At 37.6% G+C, this 12190-nt stretch overlaps 1 protein-coding gene across 1 annotated transcript in view; it reads right to left on the bottom strand.

Annotated features, from left to right (window-relative positions):
• The window catches only part of PIEZO2 (piezo type mechanosensitive ion channel component 2), a 586652-nt gene that overhangs the window by 213060 nt on the left and 361402 nt on the right, over positions 1–12190 (bottom strand). The gene's annotated exons all lie outside the window — the stretch shown is intronic.

Below are 12190 nucleotides of genomic sequence, written 5' to 3'. Positions count from 1 at the left end.
AGCAGATTATATGGTTTGTAATTTATGGGTCAGTCAATGAGGTGATTTTACAAATCTGAAAAAAAAAGGACAACCACTTAAGTCCCCCCAGGTCTCTGCTAGTTCCTGAGGAACTCTAATCTTTCCTGTGGAAGTAAACAGGAAACATCACTAATCATAGGGCCTCTAATAGCACATCATCTTACCTGCATGAGCTCACTTTTTGTGAGTGGAATAAGAAACTGTCTGAAACATCTATTAATAAACTTAGCTTTCATCAGTCTGGGTTTGGTTCCTCAAATTTACAGAATTTGCTAGCAAGGTGATGGGAGGTGTAAGTGTCCATGGCTTTAACTGAAAGGGTGGGCCAAAGCACTGCTTAGAAAATCCTTTTTATTCCTAAAGTTTCTCTTTGTTCACTATTTTAGTATTTCTTGACTATGGGAGAATGAGTGGTCTTGGCTGGCTTGGCTAAATATACAGTCACTTCTTACTTTATTCTTTTAGGGAATGATATACCGGTTTAGTTATGGACAATTCAGTACCCCAGTACATTCATTAGAGATTTAGGGAAGAAAACATGTACAGAGCACACATATATTTCTATGTACTATTTTAAACTAGTTATACCGGGGTCTTTTTTTGTTTGTTTTATTTTTGAAGATTACACAGGACATTTTATTGAAAATTAGACTTTTTCCCTAGGGGTTTTGTAGAGGAATTATAATATAAACCTTCACCTTAAGACAAAAGGAGGCTGTTTTAGTCCTATGAAACTGTGTGTGCATTTGCCCCTAGACTGACAGACTTCCTGTTTTTATCCAGATTTGCTTAAGACTCTGGCTGTGGAGCCAGCAGGGTTTTTGAATAGAGCCTGGCCTTGCCATTTACCCATTCTAAAGGTCTTTCTTGATACAATATGTTTAGATATTTACATAATATTTACTAATGGTATCTAAACCTCTATGTCCAAATTCACTCGTGCCAGGCAGGCATGGGAAGGTTGGTACAAAATTCAAGTAAATGCTGAGTAGACTTGAGGACTTAGAGATTTCTCTTTGCCTAGAAGAGTACAGATACCTTGTGACTTAAGTTGGCTGCTAATGCACCCTACTGCCCTACACACACATGCACACACATACACATGCATGCACATGCACAGATATAATTCCAGGCCTATTCAAGTGTATACATCCAAATTGGGTTCTACTGTATTCCATCATGAAACATTTGTATTTTTCCCTGAAGAACAGGATTTTTCATACTTATTCATTAAGACTTTTCTAACTGTTCAAGGTCTAGTGTGGCTATTGTAAATAATACTAGTATCTCTATAATCAGAAACATGCACATTAAAATGACAATGAGATATCACCTCACACCTGCCAGAATGGCTGCCATCAACAAATCATCACATAAGTGCTTGCGATGGTGTGGAGAAAGGGGGACTCTAGTACACTGCTGGTGTTAATAAAGACCGCTACAGCCACATGGAAAACAGTGTGAAGATTCCTCAAAAACTAAAAATGGAACTGCCATTTGACCCAGTGATTCCACTTCTAGGAATATATCCTAAGAAACCTGAAACACCAATCAGGAAGAATATATGCACCTCTATGTTCATAGAAGCACTATTTACAATTGCTGAGATCTGGAAACAGCCCAAGTGCCCATCAGTAGATGAGAGGGTAAAAAAGCTGTGGTACATATACACAATGGAATACTATGCAGCTATAAGAAAGAGAGACCTCTTACTCTTTCAGATGACATGGAGGGACCTGGAGAGTATTATGCTAAGCAAAATAAGCCAGTCAGAGAAAGAAAAGTAGCACATGATCTCACTTATTTATGGAACATAATGAGCAAAATAAACTGTTGACTACAAGAGATTCAGAGTCATGGAGATGAGGAACAGACTAACAAATTTCAGAGAGATAGGGGTGGGAGGGATGGGAAGGGATAAACCAAAGAACTTATATGAATATATGCACAACCAACGGATACAGACTAATGTGGGCAAGAGAGGGGTGGGAGCAGGAAGAAGGGGTCAAAGAGGAAAAAAGAGGGACACTTGTAATACTTTCAACAATAAAGAAAAATGCTAGTTATCTGTAGTAAAAGATACAGCAATAAACATATACATAAGTAAAAAATAAAGAAGCTAAATATCTCACAGTGGTAAGTACTAATCAGATTATTAAAATGGGGTGACCTGACTGTGAGTGTTATGGTAGCTATTTTAGATTCTGAGGTCAGGGGGAGCCTCTCTGAGGAGGTGACACTTAAGCTAAAGTCTGAATGTCACAAAGTCACCAGCCATGTGGGTAGTCTTACGTAACAGCATTCCAGGCAGAGAGAAAAGCTGGTCAAGGTCCACGGTGTGTTCAGAAAGAAGGCACATGTCCCCAGACCTACTTCTTTTTCTTCCTCCTTATCCTTCCCGTTGTCAGCTGATAACCCACTTCCTACTTCACTGAGAGAACTGGGGTGAATTTGGGCCAGTTCATCTGCTCACTTATTTACAGCCCACCAGCAATTCTACTTCTGGATATTTATCCAAGGAAAATAAGAACACTAATTCAAAAGAATGTATGTACCCATATATTCACTGTAGCATTATTTACAATAGCCCAGATATGGAAGCTAACTAATGTCAATCGATAGATGATAAATAAAGAAGATGTGATACATATATACATATGATATGCATACACACACACACACACACATACACATAAGCATAATTGAATATTACACAGTAATAAAAAATAATGAAATCTTGCCTTTTGTGACTACATGGGTGGATCTAGAGGGTATTATGTTAGGTGAAATAAATCAGGCAGAGAAAGACAAATATTATATGGTTTCACTTATATGTAAAATCTTAAAAAAAAAAACACCAAAAACAAATGAACAAACAAAGCAAAAACAGACTCCTAAAAACAGAGACCAAAGGGACGGTTATCAGAAGGCAGTGGGTAGGTGATGGGTGAACAGGTGAATGGGAATATAGTTAATAATACTGTGATAAATTTGCACAATGACAGGTGATTACTAGAATTAGTGGGATAATCACATTGTAAGGTATAAGAATGTCAAATCACTATATCGTACATCTGAGACTAATATAACCGATATACCAACTATATTTTAAAAATAAAATTAAAGCACACCTGTGGAGCAGACACTCAGGTCCCTCCCTCCTGTGGCTGTGGATGAACTGCACATGCTGGGACACCAGAGAGGATGGTTCCCATCATCTTCCCCTCTCCTATGAATTACCTTGTGCTCCTTTCTCCCTTTCTCAACAAACAAATATGCCTCACCATCTCTCCTTAGAAAAACACATTCCTTTCAACCCACATTTGCCTTGCAAAGAAAAACTCTCTAAGAGTTCGCTACTCCCCCCACACTTAATTTCTCTTGAACCCATCCACTTTAGCAGGGTTTTGATTGCCAGCCACTTCACCTAATGAAGAGTATAATTTATTTCATAAGGTGATGCGAAGGGAAACCATAGCCAGGTTATACTGCTGTGGTTGGGGCAGGGGTAGAGCTGAAGAGAAGTTTGTGTCTTTGCAGTGTGTCTCTTGGAGTTCTAGTCAGCAGGACTAGCTGTTAAATTGATGTGGAGGACAGAGCAATAGAGCAGAATCAAATATAGTTCCAATATTTTTGTTTTTATTGATGAGATGGGGACAAAAATGAAGTGGAGTGGGTTGGGGAAACTCAACTCTGAGATACCTTTCAGGCACTCCTGTTGGAGGTGTCAGTGGGCAGCTAGCATAGCAATCTGGAGTGCTGAAGAGAGGCACAAACAGGAGATGTCTAGTCGAAGTTCACTGGCTAATGGATGGTTTTTAAAGTCAGGGGTCTGATGATATTACAGAAGTGCCACCATACCCTGGAATTAGTCTGTCTCTTCAACCTTATCCTCATCTGTTTTCCAAGAAACATCACATGCAGCAATCATGTTGGGAACCCAGAATCCACAGGCTCTTTTCTTTGGGCTGTGCTGTTTCCTTCTTGGCTCCTAAGGCCCCAGCTCACATATCAGTTCTTCCTTCCACCTGCTTGTCTTTACCAAGCAGAGTTATGGGGGCAGAAGGGGGTCAATCGGTGACACTGTTGCAATGGCACCCACACCACCATCCACACATAAAGGATCTGCTCATGGGGCTTCTGCTGCTTAATATTCCTTCACAGCAGGTGAGCGGTACATTAAAAGTCCTCCTTGAAGGAGTTTTGCCAAAACCTCCAGTCACTGTACTTGAAAAAGGAGACAGAGAGAGAGAGAACACAGCTAGAGCTGCTTGGGTGACTGTTAGAAATACACTCATAACTTTCATAATAAAAACTTATTATTCAATTATAGAATTGCTACGGATGTAGATTAAATTGAATAAAAAAATCTCTGGTCAAGAACTTTTGTGAGGTTAAACAAATGCATTCCCCTGACCTCTCTTAGGCAGGACTAGGGCTCCTGTGATTTTTATAAACAAACCACTGTACTTGAGGTTTTTCAGCATTTTTGTACCAAAATCCCTGAGGTGCTCAGTTGGAAACCCTTTCTAAACCTTTCAATCCCAGTGAGAGCTGAAAGTGAGATGTGTTTGACTCTGTGAGCCCCTACTGTCCAGGCTGGGGCCAAAACTGCCATTAGTCACATCAGGCTGGCTTATTAACAGGCAGGCTTTCTTCCCCTAAGCGATTCATCTAGTGAAGTATAAACAATGCCGCTCTGGCAGAGCATCGGCTCACTCCAGCGTATTTACTAACAAGCCGCCTTGCTTGTCACAGTTGTAATCTGCCCCTGCATTCAAACACAACTTGATTCTGGCCTTGAAGCTAAGGAGTAGCTATAAGTACTGATTTAGTTCCCCTGGTTCCTGAGCTATTTTAGAAATTAAAGACCAAGAGAACCTTTTACAGTTTAAAAAGCCACATAAAGTATTACACATGGTTACTGTCCATGTCTAAATCTAAAACTTAGTTGAAGAAATATAATTCTTTAACTTGCCTTCTTTAAAAGTTTTTGACTTCAAAATGTGCCCACATCTATTATGAGCATCTTTCATTTCATGAGAGGAAGTCCAAGTGGTATGGACTCAGCTGCATGCAATTCAGACTGTTCTCTGAACTAGATCAGATCTCAATGCAGAGAAGCCCCTGCATCTTATCGCACTGCCTCCCCGACGGCCCCACCCCCAACAGTCACAGCATTAGCAGCCATTTCCACTCAAATTTGGATAGAGAAGACGCAATGAATTACTTTTGGTAGAATCTAAACATCTATATTTCTTTATCTCCAAGCACTAAAAGGTTCAACCTGGGTTGGAATAAACACTAAGGATCACTGGAAATCTTTAAGAGGACAGATTACCAAACTTCATCCCAAATTTCCTAAATCAGAAATTCTGGGATTAAATCTAGGATCTGCAGGGATAAAGAGCTGCCATGGGTGACTCTGAAGCAACCAGCCTAGAATCCACATGCTGGCTAACATCTGCCACCACTGGGCCATTGAGTCTACATTCAATTAAGGAGGCAGAGTCTAAAATATTTTGTTTGACTCGTATCCAAGGCAGACTTCCTTAATTTAAAAATATATTGAAGTAATTTACCTGTGTAGCCTCCTTTAGGTTTCAGATCTTAGAGCTTTTCATGCAGCCAAATTCATTTTCTTCTTCTGCATGGTTAAAACCAAGCTATTGAAAACATTTCAGTGGAAGTGTATCAAAGTCACAAATAATAAGTCAAAAGATCTGGGAGGCAAAGAGGATATTTTTCTAAAGTGAATTCTTCAGGAGTTGTTTATTATTAAAAGTTAACAATTTATCTTACCAGAATGGGTTAATTTCAACAGAAGATCCAAAGGCAGGAAAGGCAAGTGTTGTGACTTACTGCAGGAGATAAATGCCATCCACAGAGTCTCCATGGAAGCACGAAGTTAGAGAGAGAAAGTCACTTGTTTCTGTGGTGTCATGTATATTATGTAAGCATAATGTGATAGCTTGTACAGATAAAGCAAATATTTTATTTTGTTGCTACATTTGTTTTAGGAAGATTATTTTTCCAAACTTTTAAGAGTAGCTTCAATGATACACTATTTAGTTCATTTGGAAAAGTATGTACATATATGCTCTCGATCACCTTCTATAGAGTAATAGAAGTTTAATAAAGGATTGAATTAGCAGACAGTAACCTGTTAGATTAACTAGAATGGCAGGATCTGTGGAGCTTAAAAAAAACAAAAAAACAAAACAAAACAAAAAACTATCCTAGAATCACCCCACACAGAATTTCCTGCCTCCTAGAGATTCTGATTGACTAGGTCTGGGGATGGCTGCATCAGAAACATTAGAAACTTTGAGGTCAATTTATTTATGACAGCTATTCTAACATGTGTAAGTGATATCTCATTGTGGTTTTAATTTTCATCTCTCTGATGATTTGTGACACTGAGCATCTTTTCATATGTCTATTGAGCATCTATATGTTCTCTTTGGAGAAGTGTCCATTATTTAATTGATTGTTCTTTTGCTGTTGAGTTTTATAAGTTCTTTATAAATTTTCAATATTAACCCATTATCAGATGTATCAGTAAATATTTTCTCCCATTCGGTGGGTTGTCTTTTCATTTTCTTGATGGTTTCCTTTGTGGTGCAAAAGTTTTTAGTTTGATGTAGTCCCACTTGTTTATTTTTTCTTTTGTTTTCCTTGCCTGAGGACATATATCAGAAAAAAAAAATACTACTACCAAGAATGTCTGAGTTTCTACTGCCTATGTTTTCTTCTAGGATAAATCAACAAACAAGTGTTGGCAAGGATGTATAGAAAAGGGAACCCTTATGCACTGTTGGTGGGAATGCATATTGGAGCAGCCACTGTGGAAAGCATTATGGAGTTACCTCAAAAATTAAAAATGAAACTTCCTTAAATTCCACTTCTGGGAATTTATTCAAAGAAACCTGAAACACTTATTTGAAAGAATATATGCACCCATTTTCAATAGTCAAGATTTGGAACAAATCTAGCTGTCAGGAGATGAATGGATAAAAAAGCTGTTGTACAGTTACACAATGAATACTACTACTTGGCTGTAAAAAAGAAGGAAATTTTACCCTTTGCAACAGCATGGATGGACCTGGAAAGCATTATGCTAAGTAAAAACAAGCCAGTCAGAGAGAGATAAGTACCATATGATTTCACTTATATGTGGAATCAAATGAACAAAATGAACTAACATGCAAAAGAATCATACATAGAGAGCAAATTGAGGGCTGTCAATTTGGGAGGGTTGGGAGCTAGATGGGGGCGGGGGGGATATTGAGTAAAAAAGAAAAAAAGAGAGAAACAACTCATGGATATGGACAACAGTATGGTGATTGCCAGGGAAGGTTGGGTTGAGGGAGATGGAAGAGGGTATAGGGAGGATAAATGGTAATGGAAGGAGACTAGACTTAGCATGGTGAACACACAATACAGTATACAGATAATGTGTTGTGAAACTGTGCACCTGAAACCTGTATAATTTTATTAACCAGTGTCTTCTCAAAAATTTAAGATAAAGAAAACAATTAAAAATAAATAAAAACTTTCAGCTCACATCAGCAAGTTACAGATTGCAACAGTCTATAGAAATAATCTCAAAATAATCTGAAAGGCAAATTAACAACAATGGAGATTAGACAAACTGGATTGACCATTGACTTTAAAGTTTTCTTCTTTAAAATTTATTATTTTAAAAAATCATATAACGGAAGATGGAGGCAGATTAAGTGGAAACTACACTAACTTTCTCACAACACCAAACTGGAATTACAACTAAAATCTAGAAATATCTTGAATTAAACAACTAGCTGGAGACAACACTTATAACCAAGGATGTAAATAAAAGTCCACATGAAGACTGGTAGGAAGTGTGGAGGCCTAAGAGGGCTGGCTGGGGCCCCACAGGCAGCAGCTAAAGTTCTAGAGGAATATCTCAATTATGGGAGGTTCCTCCTGAGAAGTCTGGGGACCAAACCCAAGCTAGGCTCCACAGCCTAAAGCAACAAAACCAGGAAAAGTGCCCACATAGCATCTGGCTGAAAAGCGCTAGGGGCTCTGTCTGGCAGGGAGAGACAGACAGAAACACAGACACCCTCTTAAAGTGCCAATGTACTAAATTTCACTTGTATCCAGTTACCTTGGGCTCCAGTAGAGGGAGGGAAGAGGGGACTAGAACTGCATGAGGAGAGTCTGGGGTTGGTGGTTCTGGGGAGAGAACTGAGAGGACAGCTGCCAGGATCCATGTGCTGAGTCATTTCCCTATGCTGCAGAAGTCATCTTTCTCAGGCAGAGTTTTCTCAACAATGCAGCTTTAGCCTTGGGGAAAGCAATAGCCTCACACATTGGAAACTCTCTTACCCCACCCTGTGGAGTTTACACTTTCCCGAGGACTACAGACAAAGGCATATTAATTAACTGAGACTAACAATCAGCCTGCAGGCAGAGGCAGATCTCAAGATGTTTTGAGTCTTTGCTTGACCTTCTCTTGGGCCTGGAGTGAGTAAAAGTGGACATTGGTAGGCAGCTTGGTCCTTTCCATACACATCCAGCCCCAGCAGTGGGAGCCACAAGTTGTAGATCACAGATAGCTCCAAACACAGCACTCAGTGTCAGTCACAAACAGTGTCTAACATTGGCCTGCACCAGAAACTCTCCAAAGTGGCCCCAAACCAATAAGTCCAGGGGCCAGCTTCAGACATCAACAGACAGGATCCGATATGCTTCACAAGCAGTTTATACACAGGGAGATAAGGCAGGCTACAAAGCCTGCTGAGGCAAAGTTTGTTTCAGGTGATAAGCACCAGCACAACAGCCTGTTTGATGTGTTGTGGATTGAGCCTCACTGACAGCCAGGCTAGAGGTTGAGCCCATGCACAAATGAGTCAATAGCAATCAAGACTCAAATACACAAGAAGGTCCACACAAAACAAACAAGGAACATTATTAAAGCACCCAGGTCTGGTGATCAGGGAAACTGTGACACTGGATTTCACAGGTCACCTACTCTACAAAACCACTCTACAGAGACTGGGAGTTTTAGCAGATTTACCCATATATAGAAACAAACCCAAACAGACAGTCAATATGGGGAGACAAAGAAACAAATCCCAAATAAAAGAACAAGAGAATTCTCCAGAAGAAGAGCTAAATAAAATAGAGATAAGCAATTTATCAGATATAGAGCTCAGAGTAATGATTATAAAGATACTCAACAGCATAAAAAACAACATGGAAGCTATGAAAAACAAACAGAAATGAAGAATGACATAGTAGAAATAAAGAATACACTGGAAGGAATAACCAGCAGATAAAAGAAAGTGGATGATTGGATTAGTAGTTGGAAGACAGAGTAATCAAAAAACCAAAAAAGGAAAACAATGATAAAACATGAGGACAGTTTAAGGGAACTATGGGACAATATGAAAGGTAACAATAGCCACATGATAAAAGTACCAGAAGGAGAAGAAAGTGAGCAAGAGAGAGAGGACCTGTTTGAAGAAGTAATGGCATAAAAATTCCTGGTGAAGAAAAATGTCACCATGTTCAGGAAGCATGGAGAGTCCCAAGTGAGTAGAACCCAAATAGGCCCATGCCAAAGCACACCATAATTAAAATGCTAAAAATAAAAGACAAAGGTAATCTTAAAGGCAGTAAAAGAAAATGAATTTGTTACTTATAAAGGAGCTCCCAAAAGGCAGTCAGATGATTTCTCAACAGAAACACTAGAGGCCAGAAGGGAATGGCATGAAGTTTTAAAGGCAATGCAAAGCAAGCATCTGAAACGAAGACTACTCTATCCAGCAAGGCTATCATACAAAGTAAAAGGTGAAATAAAGACCTTCCCATACAAAAAGACAGTAAAGGAGTTTATTACCATCAATTCAGCATTACAAGAAATGTTAAAAAGAATGCTGTAATAATAATAAGAAATATATATTGAGAGAAATATAGGCATAAAGAATTGAAGTGGCACTAAATAAGTAACTATAAATAATAACCTTAAATGTAAATCAATTAAATGCTCCAATGAAAAGACATAGGTAGCTAAATGGTATGAAAACATGACCCATATATATGCTATCTACAAGAGACATACATCAGAACAAAAGACTCAGAAAGCATAAAAGTGAAGGAATGAAATATTTTTTTCCATGCAAATGGAAATTTAAAAAAGCAGGGATAGAAATACTGACTAAATAAACTTCAAAACAAAGGTCATTATAAGAGATAAGGAAGGACATTACATAATACTAAAGGAATCTAGCCAAGGAGAGGATATTACCCTGGCAAACATATATGCACCCAATACAGGAGTAAGGAATCAGTGACCCTAAATTACACACTAGGTCAGATGGATTTAATTGATATTTATGGAACATTCTACTCCAAAGCTGCAGAATATGCATTCTTGACAACTGCACATGAGACATTCTCAAATATAGACCACATGTTAGGACACAAAATAAGTCTCTATAAGTTCAGGAATATCAAAATCATATCAAGTATCTTCTTGGATCACAATAGCATGAAACTATAAATCAACTATAATGAAAACACTCAAAAACATTCAAACACATGGAGGCTAAATACTGTGTTATTAAACAATGAATAAATTACCAATGAGATCAAGGAACAAATAAAAAACTTCCTGGAAAAAAATAAAAATGAACACACAACCACCCAAATCTATGGAACACAGCAAAAGCAGTCCTACTTCAAAATAACAAGAAAAATGTCTGATAAACTAAAAGAATCATACAACTAAAAGAATTAAAAAGAGAACAACAAGAAAGCCCAGGGTAAGTAGAAGAAAGAAAATAATAAAGACCAGAGGGGAAATAAATGAGATAGAGACTAAAATAAATAATGATCAATGAAAGGAGATGGTTCTTTGAAAAGATAAACAAGATTGATGAACCTCTAGCTAAACTAATCAAGAAACAAAGAGGACTCAAATAAATAAAATCAGATATGAAAGAGGTGAAGTAACAACTGATACTACAGAAATACAAAAGATTGTAAGAAAATATTACTAACAAGTACATGCCAACAAACTGATGCAAATTCCTAGGAACATACAATCTTCTGAAACTGAATCAGGAAAAATCGGAAAACCTGACTAGACCAATAACAACTAATGAAGTTGAAGAAGTAATTAAACAAAAACAAAAACCAGCATACAACAGGGGGATTTTACCAAACATTCAAAGACAAACTAATATCTATCCCCTCTATCCTCCTCAAATTACCTCAAAAAATTTAAGAGGAAGACTTCCAAGGTCTTTTTATAAGGCCAGTATTACCCTAATTCCAAAATCAGATAAAGACACCACAAAGAAAATTATAGGCCAATATCTCTCATAAACATAATGAACATATATGGCAAAATCCTCAATAAAATATTAGCAAATTAAATCCAGCAATACATTAAAATGATTGTTCATTATGACCAAATGGGATTTATCCCAGAAATGCAAGACTGGTACAATATTCACAAATCAATAAATGTGATACACCAGATAAACAAAATGAAAGATAAAAATGTGATTATATTAATAGATACTGAGGATTTGACAAAATCCAGCACCTGTTTTTGATAACAAAATCTCGGCAAAGTAGGAATAAAGGGATCATACCTCAATATAATAAAGGCCATGTATCACAAACCTACAACTAACATCATACTCAATGGGCTAAAACTAAGGTGTTTCCCATAAGAACAGGAATAAGATAGGGATATCTGCTTTCACCATTGTCATTCAACATAGTACTGGAAGTCTTAGCCACAGTGATCAGACAAGAGGAAAAATAAAAAGCATCCACATTGGAAAGGGGGAAGTGAAACTGTCATTATTCACAAATGACACGATGTTGTACATAGAAAACTCTAAAACTGAAATCAAAACCTCCTAGATTTAATAAATGAATTTGGCAAAGTAGCAGGATCCAAAATTAACATCCAGAAATTTAAATTTAACCAAAGAGGTAAAAGACCTGTACTATAAAACTATATTAAAATGTCCAAACTGCCCAAAGCAATCAATAGAATCAACACAATCTCTATTAAAATATGAATGGCATCTTTCATTAATCTAGAATACTTGAAAAATTTCTTTGGAACAAAAAGACCCTGTATAACCTCAGCAATCTTGAGAAT

Source organism: Molossus molossus, unplaced genomic scaffold, assembly GCF_014108415.1.
Source record: "Molossus molossus isolate mMolMol1 unplaced genomic scaffold, mMolMol1.p scaffold_m16_p_6, whole genome shotgun sequence".
Taxonomy (NCBI): domain Eukaryota; kingdom Metazoa; phylum Chordata; class Mammalia; order Chiroptera; family Molossidae; genus Molossus; species Molossus molossus.
This window is presented reverse-complemented; position numbering and strand designations above follow the sequence as displayed.